Below are 20,837 nucleotides of genomic sequence, written 5' to 3' on the forward strand. Positions count from 1 at the left end.
ACGTTAATGTTCTTTCCGCGAGACATATGTATTCGGCATAAATAAATTGACTAACTCTTCTAGGAACGGGCGCTGGCGGAGATTTAACGGTAACTCACAACGTGATGCGCAATGCCTCTCAGTCAATCTAAATCATCACATATTTACGCATAATTGCTCGTGTGAAACTCATTTTGCTTTCCTCATACACGACATCTTGGAATGAACTGAAGAAAGTGGACAGGTAGTTTCCGTATTCCTAGATTTTCAAAGGACTTTCGATATTGAACGGCATCGTCGACCAACAACGAAGGTATGATCATAAGAGTGTCCAGTCATATGCGATGCGCTCAGTAATATTTGGCTGATACAACCTAATACACTATACAGGACCGTAATTGTTCACGAAAACGTACTTAATATTGGGTGTGTCCGATGGAAGCGATCACTAATGTTGTCATTGTACAATAACCATGAACGAAATGCCACCGGAAGCACTGTAAGATTGTTCACTGATGGTCGTGTCCGCCTCCGGTAACTGAATGGTCAGCGAGACAGAATGTCAATACGAATGGCCCAGGTTCGATTCCCGGCTGTGTCGGAGATTTTCTCCGCTCAGGGACTGCGTGTTGTGTTGTCCTAATCATCATCATTTCATCCCCGTCGGCGCGCAAGTCGCCGAAGTGGCGTCAAATTGAAAGACTTGCACCCGGCGAACGGTCTACCCGACGGAGGCCCTAGTCCAACGACTTTTATTTACTGAGGGTCGTGTCTCCTCCAGGAAAGTACTGACGTTGTACTATTATAAGGAAATGCAAGATTCGTACTTGGGGTAGCAAATGATAGACATCTTTATGCGACATAATGCCAATGACAAAGAGAAATAACCTAGTGCCATCCGATTACAAGATTATTGTCGAACATATGGAGCACGTCACGTTCTTTAGTTATTTAAGAGAGAAGTTAACGAACCAAGTGAAATAGGACGAACAGAGGGAGAAAAGGGGAATGGAACATTAGGTTTGTGGAAGTGTCCTGGAAGACTGGAGAGGATATGTAAATGATATCGCATACAATACGACAGCGCAACAAATTCTCGACTACTATTCCAGCGATTGGATTCCTTAGCAAGTAGACATGACAACAAATAGAGATCCGCAACAGTAGACGAACACCAAAATCACGCTACTGTATGGGTCAAACGATGGACCATCACTCGTACATGCTTACCGAAGGCGATAACTCACGTCTTGAGTTCTGACAGAACTTACAAACCGCCCACAATGAAATCGAGCACGGATCGGGTTATCGGACCTTCTTCGTCAATTACTTCCGCGGGATCTTAACGTACCCCGCTCAGGTGGACTGTGCCACATGCAGTCGGCACTCCTCCCACCCCTCGCCACGTTGACTGTACCTTCACACACGGCAGGGCAGGCGCATCAACACTCAGCCATTGTTTTTTACACTCTAGTGCGAGGCCAAGCTGGAAATTCCCCCAATTCTTCTGTGCCATCCCCCCTCCCCCCTTCCCACTCGACTTCTGCCCTCCTTTCGTGCGCTGCTGTCCTGTAGTGGTACCGGGCACCCCGTGGCTAGGTCTCGAATGTTGACTCCTACCCTCTCTGTCCCACTTCCCGTCCGTCGAACAGGAGGATGCCTGCAACTCTTACGCCGTCCCTTCTTCCCTTCTCCACTCTTTGACTCCGGCGTCACACCTCTTAGTTTACTTGCAGTTTTCCTTGTTTACGGATTGCCCCTATAAGCTACTAACAACAATTTTAGCATGGCTTCCTCGTAATTACGAAAAGAAAAAATAAAGAAAGAAATAAGCTGGTTAACTGCTACTGCTCTGGATATGACGGTTCTATGTGAGAGTCTAAGAACAGGGGTCGGGAGGGGTATCGTCTAAGAGAAAAAAGGGGGTAAAAGAAGAGAAGAAGAGCTTTAGAAAAAAGATCGCTAATGCACGCATGTGCGGAAGCTCTCGATTCGGAGGTAAGCCTGTTCGAATGATGGTGGTAGATGAAATTTTCACTGCCGATGTATGCCCAGTAAGTGAAGAAGAGGTGACGGCGTATAGTCTCTGAATACCGGCTTTTGTGTGTCTTATATTAAATTCTAGAGCTCTCCATGGTGTCCCATGAAGTGAGGGCAGGTGACCCTGTTGATAGTGGGGACGTCAAACGAGAGGGCCACCTTGGAGCTACTCAAGATGAGTAGGATGAGCTGCCTTTTCCTCCTCTCAGCATCATCAAACAACACAAACGTAACACCATACTGCACAGATATTCATTACACTCGACTACACTCAACACACAAACACAGCTCTCCCATATCAGCAGGATTGGTTGGTTGGTTGGTTTGAAGGGGTGGAAGGAACCAAACTGATAGGTCATCAAGCCCTTGTTCCTATTAAAACAATTCCACAAGGGAGAGAATAAAACAAACGACACTTACAACACAAAATTAGGAGAAAGGAAAAACCACAAGAACGACAGAAGGGCAACAAACACTATAATGGACAAAATAGTACAAGAAAACCACAAAGAGACGTAAGAAACAGGTAGAAGAGACTATAATAAGAGAGCAGATGACCGTGGCTGCCTGATCACGAGAATAAAAAGGATAAGCCAGCCACTCTGAAACACATTAAAACCTCCAACCTAAAAGCGCTTGGGTGGAGGAGGAGACAGCGGAACAAAGAACATGCGCTATAACTGAGACAGAATGGTAAAACCCACCCCCACGTATGAAACGTAAAACTAAATGAGCCGATGATGCACTGTGAGGTAAAATTAACGGTAACGAGTCCGATAATCAAAGAATACGTCGCAGGGCAGCCAAAATACGACAGCGCAACAGAATATGGACTACTGTCAAACGGGGGCCGCACAGACGCTGAGACAGGTCTCCACGGCGCAGGAGATAGCCGTTGGTCACTCAAGTGTGGCCAATGCGGACCACAGAGTTTCTGCGAGAGGACAGCATGGAGGACTTCCACACATTCGTAGTCTTCATAATGGCACACAGTTTGTATCAACAAGGGAAAGGGCCTTTGTGTGCGTAGGAAGAAGCTTCTCCGTGCCAACAATTTCATATGATTTTACTATTTACTTTATGACAGCACACATCGAACAAATTAAAGACGTACAGTTAGGGTCATAACTGGTCTGTAAAACACACGCTCAAGTAAAGCAGGTAAGTTCGAGCAACTTTACTAAGGATATTTAGCAGCAAATGACGCTATTCTCGCGAAAAATCGTTTGTTAAATTTAGAGACTCTGTATTCGGGAATGTAGAACTGTCCTGGTGCCACGACTGCATGTCTCGTGTAGGGGCTACCAGAGTAAGAAAAGAGGGATTAGGACGCTTGCAGAGGCATACAAAGAGTCTTTTTCATTCGCTCAACTCGCTAATGGAATACGACTGTAAACATCTAATTCTGGTACGGTCGGGTACCGTAAAGTGGCCTGTTGAGTTTACACTGAACTGACGAAAGTCATGACGTATCTTCCAACATCGTGCTGGACCATCATTTGCCCGGTGTGGTGCAGCACTTCGACGTTGCACGGACTCCACAAATCGTTGGAAGCCCCTGCAGAAAAATTGAGCCTACAGTCGTTCAGAACTGCGAAGGTGCTATCGGTACAGGACGCTGTGCACAAACAGACTTCTCTATTATTGCCCTCTAAGCGTTCGATGGGATTCATGTCTGGCGATGTGAGTGGCCAAACCATTCGCTCGAATTGTCCAGAATGTTACTCGAACCAATCGCGAACGGCTTTGGCCCAGTGACGTGGTGCTTTGTCATCCATAAAAATTCCATCGTTGTTGGCTGCAAATGGTCTTCAAATAGCCGAACAAACCTTTACTAGTCAGTGATCGCTTCACTTGGAACAGAGGGCAGAGTCCATTCTATGTAAACACAGCCTACTTTATTATGTAGGGCCCACCACCAGTGCCTTGTTGACCACTTGGGTTCATGGCTTCGTGGAGTCATCGCCACACGGGAACTCTACCATCAGCTCTTACTAACTGAAATCAGGACTCATTTCACCAGGCCACGTTTTTCCATTCGTCTAGGATCCACCCGATATGGTCACGAGACCAGGGGAGGCGCTGCAAGCGCTGTGGTGTTGTTAGCAAAGGGACTCGCGTCATGTCTCTGCTGCCACAGCCCATCAGCACCAGATGTCGTCGCACTGTTCTAAGAGGATACTTTCGTCGCACGTCCCACACTGATTTATGCTGTTATTTCACGCAGTTTTGCTAGTCTGTTAGCACTGACAAGTCTACATGAGTAACGTAGAAGTAAATATCCTCGGAGTAGTGAAGCAACTCAAATCACTTAATAAAGGCAAGTCTTCTGGTCCAGACTGTATACCAGTTAGGTTCCTTTCGGAGTATGCTGATGCCTTAGCTCCATACTTAACAATCATATACAACCGTTCGCTCGAAGAAAGATCCGTACCCAAAGACTGGAAAGTTGCACAGGTCACACCAATAATCAAGAAAGGTAGTAGGAGTAATCCACTAAATTACAGGCCCATATCGTTAGCGTCGATATGCAGCAGGATTTTAGAACATATATTGTGTTCGAACATTATGAATTACCTCGAAAAAAACGGTCTATTGACACACAGTCAACATGGGTTTAGGAGACATCGTTCCTGAGAAATACAACTATCTCTTTATTCACATGAAGTGCTGAGTGCTGTTGACAAGGGATTTCAGATCGATTCCGCATTCCTGGACTTCCGGAAGGCATTTGACACTGTACCACACAAGCGGCTTGTAGTAAATCAAATGGCTCTGAGCACTATGGGACTTAACATCTGAGGTCATCAGTCCTCTAGAACTTAGAACTACTTAAATCTAACTAACCTAAGGACATCATACACATCCATGCCCGAGGCAGGATTCGAACCTGCGACCGTAGCGGACGCGCGGTTCCAGACTGTAGCGCGTAGAACAGCTCGGCCACCGCGGACGGCGCTTGTAGTAAAATTGCGTGCTTATGGAATATTGTCTCAGTTATGTGACTGGATTTGTAATTTCCTGTCAGAGAGGTCACAGTTCGTAGTAACTGACGGAAAGTCATCGAGTAAAAGAGAAGTGATTCCTGGCGTTCCCCATGGTAGTGTTATAGGCCCTTTGCTGTTACTTACCAATATAAACGATTTGGGAGACAATCTGAGCAGCCGTCTTCGGTTGTTTGCAGATGACGCTGTCGTTTTCTTTTCTTTTTGTTTTTTTTACTAATAAAGTCATCAGATGATGAAAACAAACTGCTAAACGGTTTATAAAAAATATCTGAATGGTGCTAAAAGTGGCAGTTGACACTAAATACCGAAAAGTGTGAGGTCATCCACATGAGTGCTAAAAATAACGCGTTAAACTTCGGTTACACGGTAAATCAGTCTAATCTAAAAGCCGTAAATTCAACTAAATACCTAGGATATACAATTACAAACAACTTAAATTGGAAGGAACACATAGAAAATGTTGTGGGGAAGGCTAACCAAAGACTGCGTTTCATTGGCAAGACACTTAGAAAATGTAACAGACCTATTAAGGTGTAAGTAGGCTGTTTAGGTTTTTATATTGGTAACGCCACGTAGCGCTCTGTATGAAAATCACTGGCTGTGCTGTGTGCAGTCTGTGGCTGGTTTGCATTGTTGTTGGCATCTTTCATTTGCTAACTATGCCTATCAGTTGTTAGTGCCCTCTGTAGTTTGAATCTTTTATTTAGCTGGCAGTATTGGCGCTCGCTGTATTGCAGTAGTTCGAGTAACGAAGATTTTTGTGAGGTAAGTGATTCATGAAAGCTATAGGTTATTGTTAGTCAGGGCCATTCTTTTGTAGGGATTATTGAAAGTCAGATTGCGTTGCGCTAAAAATATTGTGTGTCAGTTTAAGCACAGTCCTTTATAATTGTTCAAAGGGGACGTTTCAAAGGAGAGGTTCTACACTACACTTGTGCGTCCTCTTTTAGAATACTGCTGTGCGGTGTGGGATCCTTACCAGGTAATACTGACGGTGTAGATCGAAAAAGTTCAAAGAAGGGGAGCACGTTTTATATTATCGCGAAATACGGGAGGGAGCGTCACAGAAATGATACAGGATTAGGGCTGGAAATCATTAAAAGAAAGGCGTTTCTCGTTGCGGAGAAATATTCTCAAGAAATTCCAATCACCAAATTTCCTCTCCGAATGCGAAAATATTTTGTTGACACAGACCTACATAGGGCGGAACGATCACCACGATAAAATAAGGGAAATCAGAGCTCGTACGGAAAGATATAGGTGTTCATTCTTTCCGCGCGTTATACGGGATTGGAATAATAGGGAATTGTGAAGGTGATTCGATGAACCCTCTGCGAGGCACTTAAATGTGATTTGAAGAGAAACCATGTTGATAGGCAGACGTCGCTGCTCTCGGTCGTTAAGTGAAGGCGCTCGGCCACTGCCTAAAATTTGGGATTGCCGGTACACCGATCTCAGAATACTGAATTCCCTGACGGTTTCCGAAATGGAAGTCTCGTGCATCTACCTCCAACTACCATAACGCGTTCGATGTCTGTTAATCACCGGCGTGCGGTCATAATCACATGGGACACGTTTTATATGAATCAACTGAGTACAGATTACAGCTCCGCCAATGCACCGCACTTTTATACCCTGTGTACGCCACACTACCGCCATCTGTAAACGTTCATATCGCTGACTCGTGTCACCACGGTACACATGTAGATGTAAATGTCGGCTGGTGAAACGAGCAGCCTGGTGCACATGGGAGGGAAGCCACGGAACTGTTGTAGCCAAATGGGATGGGCTGATAAACACTGCTGAGCCGCTACCGCGACACAGGGGGCCGCAATCGATGGGGACTGGCTTGGCAGAGTGCGGGATGAGGGTCGCGGATTATTGCGGAGGGCTCTTTTTTTTCCCCCCAGGCAGTGCGGATAGGGGCGGCGCGGGAGAGGATCAGGGGGTCAGTGTGCGAGGCGGGCTCTGGGTCACTGGGGCGTGGCCGCCGTGTGGGGAACGTGTGGACCACTCGGCGCGGCCGCCAGCCAGCCAGGGCCAAGTCCCGCACAGCGGCCAGCTAACTGCAAGGGTCTGCGGCCGATTCGCAGACAGGCAGAGAGCTCGCTAACACACCGCGCCGCACACTATGCTGGGTAAATACAGGTTGTGCAAAAGAGACTTACACTACTTGCCATTAAAATTGCTGCACCAAGAAGATGACGTGCTACAGACGCCAAATTTAACAGATAGGAAGAAGATGCTATGATATGCAAATGATTAGCCTTTCAGAACATTCACACTAGGTTCGCGCCGCTGGCGACACCTACAACGTGCTGACATGAGGAACGTTTCCAACCGATTTCTCATCCACAAACAGCAGTTGACCGGCGTTGCCTGGTGAAACGTTGTTGTGATGCCTCGTGTAAGGTGGAGAAATGCGTACCATCACATTTCCGACTTTGATAAAGGTCAGATTGAAGCCTATCGCGATTACAGTTTATCGTATCGCGACATTTCTGCTCGCGTGGGTCGAGATTCAATGACTGTTAGCAGAATATGGAATCGGTGGGTTCAGGAGAGTAATACGGAACGCCGTGTTCGATCCCAACAGCCTCGTATCACCAGCAGTCGACATGACAGGCATTTTATTCGCATGGCTGTAACGGATCGTGCAGCCACGTCTCGATCCCTGAGTCAACAGATGGGGACGTTTGAAAGTCAACAACCATCTGCACCAACAGTTCGACGACGTTTGCAGCAGCATGGACTATCAGCTCAGAGACCATGGCTGAAATTACCCTTGACGCTGCATCACACACAGGAGCACCTGCGATGGTGTACTCAACGACGAACCTGGGTGCACGAATGGCAAAACGTAATTTTTTCGGATGAATCCAGGTTTTTTTTACAGCATCATGATGGTCGCATCCGTGTTTGGCGACATCGCGGTGAACCCACATTGGAAGCGTGTATTCGTCATCGCCATACTGGCGTATCACCCAGCGTGATGATATGGGGTGCCATTGGTTACACGTCTCGGTCACCTCTTCTTCGCATTGACGGCACTTCGAACAGTGGACGTTACATTTCAGATGTGTTACGACCCTTGGCTCTACCCTTCATTCGATCCCAGCGAAACCCTACATTTCAGCAGGATAATGCACGACCGCATATTTCAGGTCCTGTACGGGCCTTTCTGGATACAGAAAATGTTCGACAGCTTCCCTGGCCAGCACATTCTCCAGATGTCTCACCAATGGAAAACGTCTGGTCAATGGTGGCCAAGCAACTGGCTCGTTACAATATGCCAGACACTACTCCTGATGAACTCTGGTATCGTGTTGAAGCTGCATGCGCAGACACCATCCAAGCTCTGTTTGACTCAATGCCCAGGCGTATCAAGGCAGTTAGTACGGCCAGAGGACGTTGTTCTGGGTACTAATTTCTCAGGATCTGTGCCCCCAAATTGCGTGAAAATGTAATCTCATGTCAGTTCTAGTATAAGATATTTGTCCAATGAATACCCGTTTATCATCTGCATTTTTTCTTGGTGTAGCAACTTTAATGGCCAGTACTGTATAAAATTCCAAAACATGCACTTATGATAATGGATAGGGTTACGAAAGAGGAATCGTACACTAACTGCTGTACATAATTTAAATCTATGGCTGTTCCGGGCAAGATCAGATATCTTTGTGTCCAGGAGCAAAATAAAAATTCAGGTTAATCTTATTTCCAGGGGGACATTAATCAGCGTTATTACCTTTTTTCGTTACGTAGAAGAGAACAGCAGCGCGTCTCCTTTAAACAACGGCATATATTGAACAAGGTGGTAGCCAGTCAAATTTAAAAAAAAATTATTTCAATGCCCACAGTCAGATCTTTACAAGTTTCCTCGCAGAGCAACTTCAGCTGTGCACACGTCACACAAGTTGACTGCCTTTCAGAATCGACGCAGTTTTGTCCAGCGAAAGCTGCTGACAAGAGACGCCTTGAGCCCTCTGCTAAAACTGCTAGCGAATTCACTCCATCGGTTTTAGCCAGTCCAGGCCACCAGCAGAACAGACTTCTTTCTTGGGAGGCAGAGCCTCTGGCTCTGCGATCCATGACGAACCACCGAAATCAATCAACATGAACCACCTCCTCATCCGTTGCCCTTTGTAATTAGTTTTTCTACCTCCTAGACTGGCCTAAACCTTGTAACTTACTCCCTAGGTACACCCCCTTGTATACCGTGCCCTGAAATATACTATCTTTATTTTACCTAATTTCCTGTTCTGTCATTTAACGCTGGCCGGTGTGGCCGTGCGGTTCTAGGCGCTTCAGTCTGGAACCGCGTGATGGCTACGGTCGCAGGTTCGAATCCTGCCTTGGGCATGGATGTGTGTGATGTCCTTACGTTAGTTAGGTTTAAGTAGTTCTAAGTTCTAGGGGACTGATGACCATAGATGTTAAGTCCCATAGTGCTCAGAGCCATTTGAACCATTTTTTTTGTCATTTAACTACAGCCCGGGATGCACACTTCAAGTCCTGACCTCTCGACCTTCTGAACAATGTCGTCGTAAGCCGTATGTACGAGGGTGAATCAAATGAAAACCTACAATTTTAAAAAAAAAATATTATTTATTGTACAGAAGTGGTACAAAGCTGTAACACTTTTCAACATAATCTCCCCCACGCTCAATGCAAGTCTTCCAGCGCTTACAAAGTGCATAAAAAATCTTTTGGTAGTCTTTGCAACCACTCATGCACCGCGTGGCGTACCTCTTCATCAGAACCGAACTTCTTTCCTCCCATTGCGTCTTTGACTGGTCCAAACATATGGAAATCACTTGGGGCAAGGTCTGGTGGGTATGGTGGATGAGGAAGAAACTCAAAATGCATGTCTGTGATTGTTGTACGGACAGTGTGGGGCCTTGCATTGTCATCTCGCAAAAGGACACCTGCTGACAGCAATCCACGTCGCTTTGATTTGATTGCAGGCTGCAGATGATATTTTAGTAGGTCTGTGTATGAAGCACTGGTGGCAGTGGTCCCTCTAGGCATGTAATGCTCCAAAATGACGCCTTATTCGTCCCAAAAGAGACTCAGCATAACCTTCGCTGCTGATGGTTCTGTTCGAAACTTCTTTGGTTTTGGTGATGAGGAATGGCGCCCTTCCTTGCTCGCTCTCTTCGTTTCCGGTTGGTGGAAGTGAATCCAGGTTTCGTGCCCAGTAACGATTCTTACAAGGAAGCCATCGCCTTCTCGTTCAAAGCGCCGAAGAAGTTCTTCACAACTATCAACACGTCGTTCTCTCATTTCAGGAGTCAGCTGACGTGGCACCCATCTTGCAGACACTTTGTGAAACTGGAGCACATCATGCACAGTGTGGTGTGCTGACCCATGACTAATCTGTAAACATGCTGCAATGTCATTTAGTGTCATTTGGCAGTTTTCCTTCACTATGGCTTCAACTGCTGAAATGTTCTGTGGAGTCACAACTCGTTGTGCCTGACCTGGACGAGGAGCATCTCCCACTGAAGTAACACCATTTGTGAATTTCCTACTCCATTCGTAGACTTGCTGCTGTGACAAACATGCATTACCGTAGTGAACCTTCATTCGTCGATGAATTTCAATAGGTTTCACACCTTCACTACTCAAAAACCGAATAACAGAACGCTGTTCTTCCCTGGTGGAAGTCGCAAGTGGGGCGGCCATCTTTATACTGATACTGGGACAGTATGTGTGCATCTAATCTATGCAGCCTCCTACAGGCCATTCTGCACGCTGTTTGTAGCGCGCTTAACAACTTACAGGATAACGGCGCGAAATTTCGATTTGTTATTACAGATTTAAGGTTTTCATTTGACTCACGCTCGTAATAACCTGTTTCTCCCTCCCTGCCCATGTACAATATCTTTTTTTGTTGTTTTCCACTTCCTCTTCACCTGTTCGAAAACGTATCATAGTGCACCATTCACGTAAACATGACGTGATTGGAAATGTAACCCAAAACTGACTTGTACAGAAACAAGTCTGCAGTTTTAAGAATCGAAAGAAATGAAAGGGAAGCGCTGAGACAGAGGTTTCGTCTAGCCTAGAAGTTATTCAGTCAGCACACTGAGCAAGCAGTAAAGGAAACCAAAGAAAAATCTGGAGTAGGAATTATAAAGTTCAGGGAGAAGCAATATAAATGTCGAGTACCGCTAATGAAATTCTAATTTTGTCAGATGTAAAAGGACTTGTAAGAGCCGTTGAACGTAAAAGACAGTGTTTTGAAAAGAAGTGATAATATGGACAACAAGAGGAAAATAAGGGTACCTGGAATGTGGTTGAATGAAATAAAGGGATGCTGACAGAATTAGACTAAGAAACGAGGTACTAAAAGTAGAAATTAGTTTTACAATTTTGGCAGTGAAATAGCATATTATGACCGAACTGGAGGGAATATGAAATGCGGACTGACTATAGCAGGAAAAGAATTTGTAAACAAGAGAATTTCGCTAATATCTAATATAAAGTACCGAAATGTATTCGCAGTTGCGAAAACGAAGAATCTGTCAGTTGCATAAGGGAATGATGACAATAAAAAATTTTGACGCACCGGGAGTCGAATCCGGATATCCAGTTTCACGCATGTGATCGCCTTTGGCTGTCCGTGCACGACCGACGGTGAGATCCAAATTTCCATATGTCGTCATTCCTGCGTCACAACCTGTACTCGTACACGTGTTATGTAAACCCCACACAGGGATGGATACTGTAACTGAAAGTCGCTGTCTGGTATCGACGGATAAATGCGACAGTGCAGTGTCTTTGTTGCTAAGAAGGACGATGCAGTGTTCCTTGGGACATGCGTGCACGACGACATATGGAAACCTGGATCTGGCAGTGGGTCGCCAGACCGCTTAAGGGGACCGCTCCCGTAAAGAGGGAAACGCGAGTTCGAGTCACGGTGCGGCACAAAGGCACAAATTTTCATTATCGTCATTTGCTTGAGCACTTGATGGTTGTTCGTATCGCAACTGGAAACAGATTCCATGTACACTCCTGGAAATGGAAAAAAGAACACATTGACACCGGTGTGTCAGACCCAACATACTTGCTCCGGACACTGCGAGAGGGCTGTACAAGCAATGATCACACGCACGGCACAGCGGACACACTAGGAACCGCGGTGTTGGCCGTCGAATGGCGCTAACTGCGCAGCATTTGTGCACCGCCGCCGTCAGTGTCAGCCAGTTTGCCGTGGCATACGGAGCTCCATCGCAGTCTTTAACATTGGTAGCATGCCGCGACAGCGTGGACGTGAACCGTATGTGCAGTTGACGGACTTTGAGCGAGGGCGTATAGTGGGCATGCGGGAGGCCGGGTGGACGTACCGCCGAATTGCTCAACACGTGGGGCGTGAGGTCTCCACAGTACATCGATGTTGTCGCCAGTGGTCGGCGGAAGGTGCACGTGCCCGTCGACCTGGGACCGGACCGCAGCGACGCACGGATGCACGCCAAGACCGTAGGATCCTATGCAGTGCCGTAGGGGACCGGACCGCCACTTCCCAGCAAATTTGGGACACTGTTGCTCCTGGGGTATCGGCGAGGACCATTCGCAACCGTCTCCATGAAGCTGGGCTACGGTCCCGCACACCGTTAGGCCGTCTTCCGCTCACGCCCCAACATCGTGCAGCCCGCCTCCAGTGGTGTCGCGACAGGCGTGAATGGAGGGACGAATGGAGACGTGTCGTCTTCAGCGATGAGAGTTGCTTCTGCCTTGGTGCCAATGATGGTCGTATGCGTGTTTGGCGCCGTGCAGGTGAGCGCCACAATCAGGACTGCATACGACCGAGGCACACAGGGCCAACACCCGGCATCATGGTGTGGGGAGCGATCTCCTACACTGGCCGTACACCACTGGTGATCGTCGAGAGGACACTGAATAGTGCACGGTACATCCAAACCGTCATCGAACCCATCGTTCTACCATTCCTAGACCGGCAAGGGAACTTGCTGTTCCAACAGGACAATGCACGTCCGCATGTATCCCGTGCCACCCAACGTGCTCTAGAAGGTGTAAGTCAACTACCCTGGCCAGCAAGATCTCCGGATCTGTCCCCCATTGAGCATGTTTGGGACTGGATGAAGCGTCGTCTCACGCGGTCTGCACGTCCAGCACGAACGCTGGTCCAACTGAGGCGCCAGGTGGAAATGGCATGGCAAGCCGTTCCACAGGACTACATCCAGCATCTCTACGATCGTCTCCATGGGAGAATAGCAGCCTGCATTGCTGCGAAAGGTGGACATACACTGTACTAGTGCCGACATTGTGCATGCTCTGTTGCCTGTGTCTATGTGCCTGTGGTTCTGTCAGTGTGATCATGTGATGTATCTGACCCCAGGAATGTGTCAATAAAGTTTCCCCTTCCTGGGACAATGAATTCACGGTGTTCTTATTTCAATTTCCAGGAGTGTATTTCGTAACGGCTCTAGTCGCCACAGTGCCTGATCCTTTGAACATACAAGCGTGTCCGAAGGAGCATGCATTGCTCTTCTTCTACATCTACACCTACATTTATACTCCGCAAGCCACCCAACGGTGTGTGGCGGAGGGCATTTTACGTGCCACTGTCATTACCTCCCTTTCCTGTTCCAGTCGCGTATGGTTCGCGGAAAGAACGACTGCCGGAAATCCTCCGTGCGCGCTCGAATCTCTCTAATTTTACATTCGCGATCTCCTCGGGATGTATAAGTAGAGGAAAGCAATATATTCGATACCTCATCCAGAAACTCACCCTCTCGAAACCTGGACAGCAAGCTACACCGCGATGCAGAGCGCCTCTCGTGCAGAGTCTACCAATTGAGTTTGCTAAACATCTTCGTAACGCTATCACGCTTACCAAATAACCCTGTGACGAAACGCACCGCTCTTCTTTGGATCTTCTCTATCTCCTCTGTCAACCCGACCTGGTACGGATCCCACAATGATGAGCAATACTCAACTATAGGTCGAACGAGTGTTTTGTAAGCAACCTTCTCTGTTGATAGACTACATCTTCTATGGACTCTCCCAATGAATCTTAACTTGGCACCCGCCTTACCACCAATTAATTTGATATGATAATTCCACTTCAAATCGTTCTGCATGCATACTCCAAGGTATTTTACAGAAGTAACTGCTACCAGTGTCTCTTCCGCTACCATATAATCATAGAATAAAGGATCCTTCTTTCTGTGTATTCGCAATACATTATATTTGTCTACGTTAAGGGTCAGTGGCCATTCCCTGGACCAAGTGCCTATCCGCTGCATATCTTCCTTCATTTCGCTGCAATTTTCTTATGCTGCATCTTCTCTGTACACTACAGCATCATTAAAAAGATAGGTACTGCAGTATCAAAAATTTAGGTGTTTAGAAGTCTTAGAGACGATATTTGCGTGGAGTGTAGCTCGTATGCAAGTGAAACATGGACGATAAATACTTCAGAGAAGAAGAGAATACAAGTTTTTGAACAGTGATGCTACCGAAGAATGCTGAAGTTCAGATGCGTAGATCGAGTAACTAATGAACCAAATAGAATTGGGGAAAACAAACAAATGCCATGATTAGACTATACGAAGTTACCGGTTGGTAGTACACATCGTAAGATATTTATGTACCGTCAGTTTGATAACGAAGGAAACTGAATTTATATGTGAGGGGAGAGGAATAAAACTGTAGTGGTAAACCCAGGGATTAGGGAGGGGGTATTGGGTTGGGGCGGAGTTGAGCTGGCGGTTGTGCAAGCATGGGGCTTTAATCGATCTTTGTTTTGTTAAACCACAATTGATAGTACCAGAGCGCATACGAATAGAGCAAACACTAGTGCTCAGCTTCTTCTAATTCGATAAACTAAGTTACACGACAAGTCGGTCTAATCTAAAGGCCATAAATTCAACTAAATACCTACGAATTAGAATTACAAACAACTTAAATTGGAAGGCACACATAGAAAATGTTGCGGGGAAGGCTGACCAAAGACTGCGTTTTATTGGCAGGACACTTAGAAAATGGAGCAGAGCTACTAAGCAGGCTGCCTACCTTACGCTCTTCCTTTTTTAGAATACTGCTGAGCGGTGTGGGATCCTTACCAGATAGGACTGACGGAGTTCATCGAAAAAGTTCAAAGAAGGGAAACTTGTTTTTTATTAACGCGAGAAATAGGGGAGAGAGTGTCACCCAAATGTTACAGGATTTGGGCTGGACTTCATTAAAAGAAAGGTGTTTTTCGTTGCGACGGAACATTCTCACGAAATTCTAATCACCAACTTTCTCCTGTGAATGCCAAAATATTTTGTTGACACAGACCTACATAGGGAGAAACGATCACCATGATAAAATAAGGGAAATCAGAGCTCGTAAGGAAAGATATAGGTGTTCGTTCTTTCCGCGCGCTGTACGAGATTGGAATAATAGAGAATTGTGAAGGTGTTTCGATGAACCCTCTGCCACGCACTTAAATGTGATTTGCAGAGTGTCCAAGTAGATGTAGATGTAGACGTAGATGTAGAAAATGCAATAAATTTTCATCCCAATGTAACAAACGATCTGATCAAAGTGCTCAACAATGACGCACATTAAAATAAATTCTAAGATATATGTGTGTATGTACACATTGTATATACAAAATATTATTGCTTCTCTCCGCAAATCACTTTACGACAGGAAACCAAAATAAAGTGGCAATAAGTAAAGTTATTCACCAGAATGGTCTACATTCAATTACTCCCAACACCTCCTCCATATCCTCGACAGACAATAGGTACGATAAGAGAGAGACTTCATGGAGATTCAACCTACTACAGAATCTTCTAGGTAGACGCATAGTCAACCAAAAGTTACAAAAAAAATAGTTCAAATGGCTCTGAGCACTATGCGACTTAACTTCTGAGGTCATCAGTCGCTTAGAACGTAGAACTAATTAAACCTAACTAACCTAAGGATATCACAAACATCCATACCCGTGGCAGGATTCGAACCTGTGACCGTAGCGGTCGCTCGGCACCAGACTGCAGCGCCTAGAACCGCACGGCCACTCCGGCCAGCCCAAAAGTTACAGCGGCTTCTAATACCCAAATAACTGATAACTTCCTTTCCAGGTTTTCAAATTCAAAGAATGGAAGACACCAATGCCACGCCGTGCAAATACATTCTGTCACAATTATGGCAGAGTCTGATGTTTCGTGGCCTCGTCGTGATTCCCTACAACAAAAAACTAAAGCAGAACAGGTTTTCTGACTCCTGCATATACTGAAGAACTCTACTTTTCGACACTCATACCTATAGCAATTACCTAAAAACTAAAACTAAACTCCTCCTGATCAGGCCATGAAGGCCCAACGGTTCTGACCGGCCGCCGTGTCATCCTCAGCTCACAGGCGTCACTGGATGCAGATATGGAGGGGCATGTGGTCTCTGCACACCGCTCTCCAGGCCGTAATAACAACTACCAACACACAAAAGCACATATCACTTTTTGAAGTTCTCTGTCTCGCAGATCTCTTCACCACGCCCCCCCCCCCCCCCTCCTTGTCTGTAAGCCACCGTCTTCTCCTGGACACTGGAAGAAAGGCGCCGTCAGCTACACCAGTTTCACGATGTCCACGCTACAGCCGGCCACGTACCTCTCTGACCGCCACAGTCCACTCTGCTGCTTTATGCACAGCTCTCGGCTCAACGGCACTCTGCTTCTCCACGGCGTGTTCTCCTCTGTTGCCGTCAACGAACTGCTCAACACTCTGCCTCGCCTCAGCTAGCGATCGTGGACAACTCGTTGGCCAGCCACGACGATGATAAGACAAGCTCGTATGGGGCCGCTACCTGGCCATCTCGCCGATACCTAATAAATGGTTCAAATGGCTCTGAGCACTATGGGACTTAACATCTGAGGTCATCAGTCCCCTAGAACTTACAACTACTTAAACCTAACTAACCTAAAGACATCACACACATCCATGCCCGAGGCAGGATTCGAACCTGCGACCGTAGCAGTCGCGCGGTTCCGGACTGAAGCGCCTAGAACCGCTTGGTCACCTCGGCCGGCGATACCTAATACCGTCATCTAATGGATTGCCTCCTGCAGCGTACCACAGAGTTGTCAGCCGCTTCCACAGTGCGGCCCCGGCGTTGCCATGCGGTTATTGAGCCCTACCCTTCTCCGTGCTTCCTACCGTCAAACACTTCGTCACACCGCCCCAGTAGGACTTGGTGTGGTGGTGTCTCTGCCGTCATACCACCATACACGTCCTTTGCAAGAGAAGAACACCTGACTGGTGCAGGCTGGGCCGGCAGGACGCAGAATGTGCAGCGAAATTCGAGTCTTGGTGCAAACACAACCCGCCCCCCTCTCCCCACCCCCTCCGTAAAACTTACCGCCACAAGAGGGAATGGCAACCACTGGACAGGCACTACTAATGAAATAAACGTTAAAACATGACAAGATTTTAAATAGTGCCTTCCCTCGACACACCAGATGAAATGAAAGTACTCAGAACAGGCACCTAAGGTAGGACACTATCACTGGCACCTCGTTGTGGTCATCTAGGGCAGCGATCTGACAAACACTTCACGCCACGCCCACAAAGAGAGGTAAACAACCTACCTAACAATGGCACAGGGAAGCTCGCAACTGTTACCTTCTCAACAAAAGCATTCACTTGTCTTTTCATTAAAATGCTCCTGGCATGTGGGAATACATTTGCTATATTTCCACATCATTCAGTTCGAACATATGTTTTTGTACATTCAAGGCTACCACGTAATGCAGACACTTTATTCTTTCCGTTGCTGAATCTACGAAGAACTCACTGTTACTCATCATACCTGTTAATTAGTGTGGCAGTCCAGTAAACTGCTTACCCCACCTTTTGTTTTCGAACTCTGGGGCCTTTAGCTCCCACCCTGATTAATATCGTCCTTGTGTATCATATTCAGATTCGTCCTACTGTCTTGTGAAGACGACGCTGACAACGTGTCACTCACAATACCTATCCGTGCTGTCCTACTTTGCATTTCATCAAAGACCTCCTTGGCTGCAACCCCTTAAGTTACAAATATTAAATTGTAACTTTCTAGCAGATTAAAACTCTGTGCCGGACCGAGACTCGAACTCTGGACCTTTGCCTTTCGGGGGCAAGTGCTCTACCAACTTTCTTTTAGCGCCTAGATCCGCTCTTTTTTTAGTTTTTTTTTAGAACCGCTTTCTTTTTAAGTGTGTTCAGTTATGAGTAGGTGGAGACAAGGCGGGCAGGGGTCGGAACCCGAGGCCTGGCTGCGATGTCTCCCCCCTCCCATCCCTGAATCATTCCCTCAAAGAAGCTTTTTGATTTATTTTTATTTTGTTTTATTATTTTTATTATGTTTTTTGTTTCACCAGGAACAGGGTAAATGAACAAAAGATCTTTATTGGTACAAACTTAAATACAACAGAAATGCCATCCTTTCGGCGAAAATAACACAAGACATTATACTCGTACAAGGCGAGCATTTTTTTTATGAACAAGGTGTAGGAAAAAGAAAGAAATTATAATACTGATATAAGGTAAGAGGTGTGAAGCAATATACAGTGGAGTGAGGGAAAAACCAGTGTTTTCTGGTATAGTGCATAGGAGAAAGGAGGCGCGTGTACATGCGCCTACTCCACTGCGGGTTACAATCTAGAAAGTAGCGCGGAGAGTCTCAGATGTCAGCAGGGTGGAAGGGGGGGGGGGGGGGGGAGGGGGGGCGGGAGTGCTGTCGGCGTGGGGCACTATCCAACTGAGTGGGGGTGACGTAAAGATCGCATGTAGGTAATTGGCGAAGAAGGCGCGGTAGCGCGGTCGTGTTCGACTTCACTGTAGGCGGTTTGTAAGTACTGCCAGAAATCAAGGCGTGATTTGTCGCCATCATTATACATGTAGGTGATCGTCCATCCCTTGACCCATACAATCGCATGATTTTTGGTGGAGGAGAAATAAGTATTCTCAGGATGGATAAAAGTCCATGGGTCAATCGAGTCCGGCGGAACGCGGAGGTAACAGGCAACGAACTGTCGGGCAAGTTTCCAGACATCACTGGTGGCAGCACAAGTCAGTTGATGGACATCGTCATCCACGAGGTGGCAAATGGAACAAAGTGGAGAGTCCTTTAGTCTGATGGCGTCAGGACGATGATTTGTGGCGAATTTTTCATTTGCGACTTGGTACCATGTTGCCCGGACGTTGGAGGGAAGAAAAGGCTGATGGATATGACGCCAAACCGTGGGACACCGCGTGGACGGATGTCTTAGTTCGATATTGTTGCTGGATATGGAACGAAGGAGTGGGGTGTAAAAATCTTTAGGTTGAGGAGAACGCGTGGTCGGTAAGTGTGTGTGAGCATAACTGAAGTCGACGATGAAATCAGAAATGTGCGTAAGATGGTGCTTGGTCTGTCTGACTGGCACTGGTGGTATTATGGTCGCGGGTACAAGAATTTCCAGCTAGCTGCGCGTAAGGGAGGTGCCCCCGTGCCACTGCTTGTGCATGGTGGACATGTACAAGGACGCCGCGCGGAGTCGCACATTGACAAGGCCGAGGCCTCCCGCTCGCTGGGGAAGGGTGAGCGTGTCGCAGCGGACCTTAAAGAGCGGACCGGCCGTAAGGAAGTATCCGAATGCAGCCTGGAGGCTGCGTCCAATAGTTAATGGCAGCGGGAGGATCTGTGCAATGTGGACCATTCTGGACGCCACATGTTGATTGAGGTATTGGACACGTTGTAAAGAATCGAGTCGTCGGAGAGGATTTTGTCGCACCGTCGTGCGGATAGTTTGGAGTGCACGCCGAAAATTGATGGCAGCGGAGCGGCGCACGGAGGAGGTGAAAATGATACCAAGGTATCGTAGTTTTTGTACACACGGGAGAGGTGCTAAGTCGTCGTGTGAGAGGCCGCGTCCAGTGGGCATCGCCGCGGATTTAGCCACATTCATGTTCCTGTCCGCTGCAGTGCCGTACGTTGATATCAAATCAAGTACCGTGAGTGTTTCACTCCGTGAGCGACATCGAAAACTATGCTGTCGCAAAGTGAGACCAGAAAGGTGGCTCGTCAGACTCCCGATGAGTGGCTCCAGGCTTATGGCATAGAGTAGGATAGAAAGTGGGCAGCCTTGCCGTACGGAACGCCGGATCGCCACCGGTCCCGCCACACGGCCATTAACCTGAATCAGCGATTCGGCGGCGACGTACACGCGCCGGATGACGTCGATAAAGGCTGGTGGAAAACCCATGCGGTTCATCACTGAGAACAGAAAAAGATGCCGCACTTTGTCGAATGCGCTGTCAAAATCAATGGCAACCACTGCAGCGCGGAGTCTGCACGCCGCTGCCAGTGCAATTAAATCGCGACATTCTCCTGTGGCCGTTTGTATATTAACTGAGCCGCCCGGAGTTGTCTGTTCCGGGGATAGAATGCTAGATAGGACCTTGCGGCATCGCGTTGCCAGTAGGCGTGTAAAAATTTTACAGTCTGCGTTAAGCAGAATCAGGGGGCGGGGGGAGGGTAATGTGCTGTCATCACACCTGGTGTCGGTTCGTGGATGGGTATAATAATTCCTGTGACGAAGGACGGCGGTACGGCGTTCCCCATCGTCAGCAGTTCATGAAACATCGTTGTCCACCGTGACGCCATTAGTGTGAAGAAAGCGCGGTAAAATTCTATAGGCAATCCGTCGACACCAGGTGACTTATTCAGAGCACCTTTTTTGATTGCATCGTGGATTTCGTCACGTGTAATTGGCTCCATCAGCTCGTCTGCTTCGTCGCTGGTGAGGGTGCGAGTTACGTGTGGTAACAC

The sequence above is a fragment of the Schistocerca cancellata genome, chromosome 8 (genome assembly GCF_023864275.1).
Source record: "Schistocerca cancellata isolate TAMUIC-IGC-003103 chromosome 8, iqSchCanc2.1, whole genome shotgun sequence".
In the NCBI taxonomy this organism is placed as follows: domain Eukaryota; kingdom Metazoa; phylum Arthropoda; class Insecta; order Orthoptera; family Acrididae; genus Schistocerca; species Schistocerca cancellata.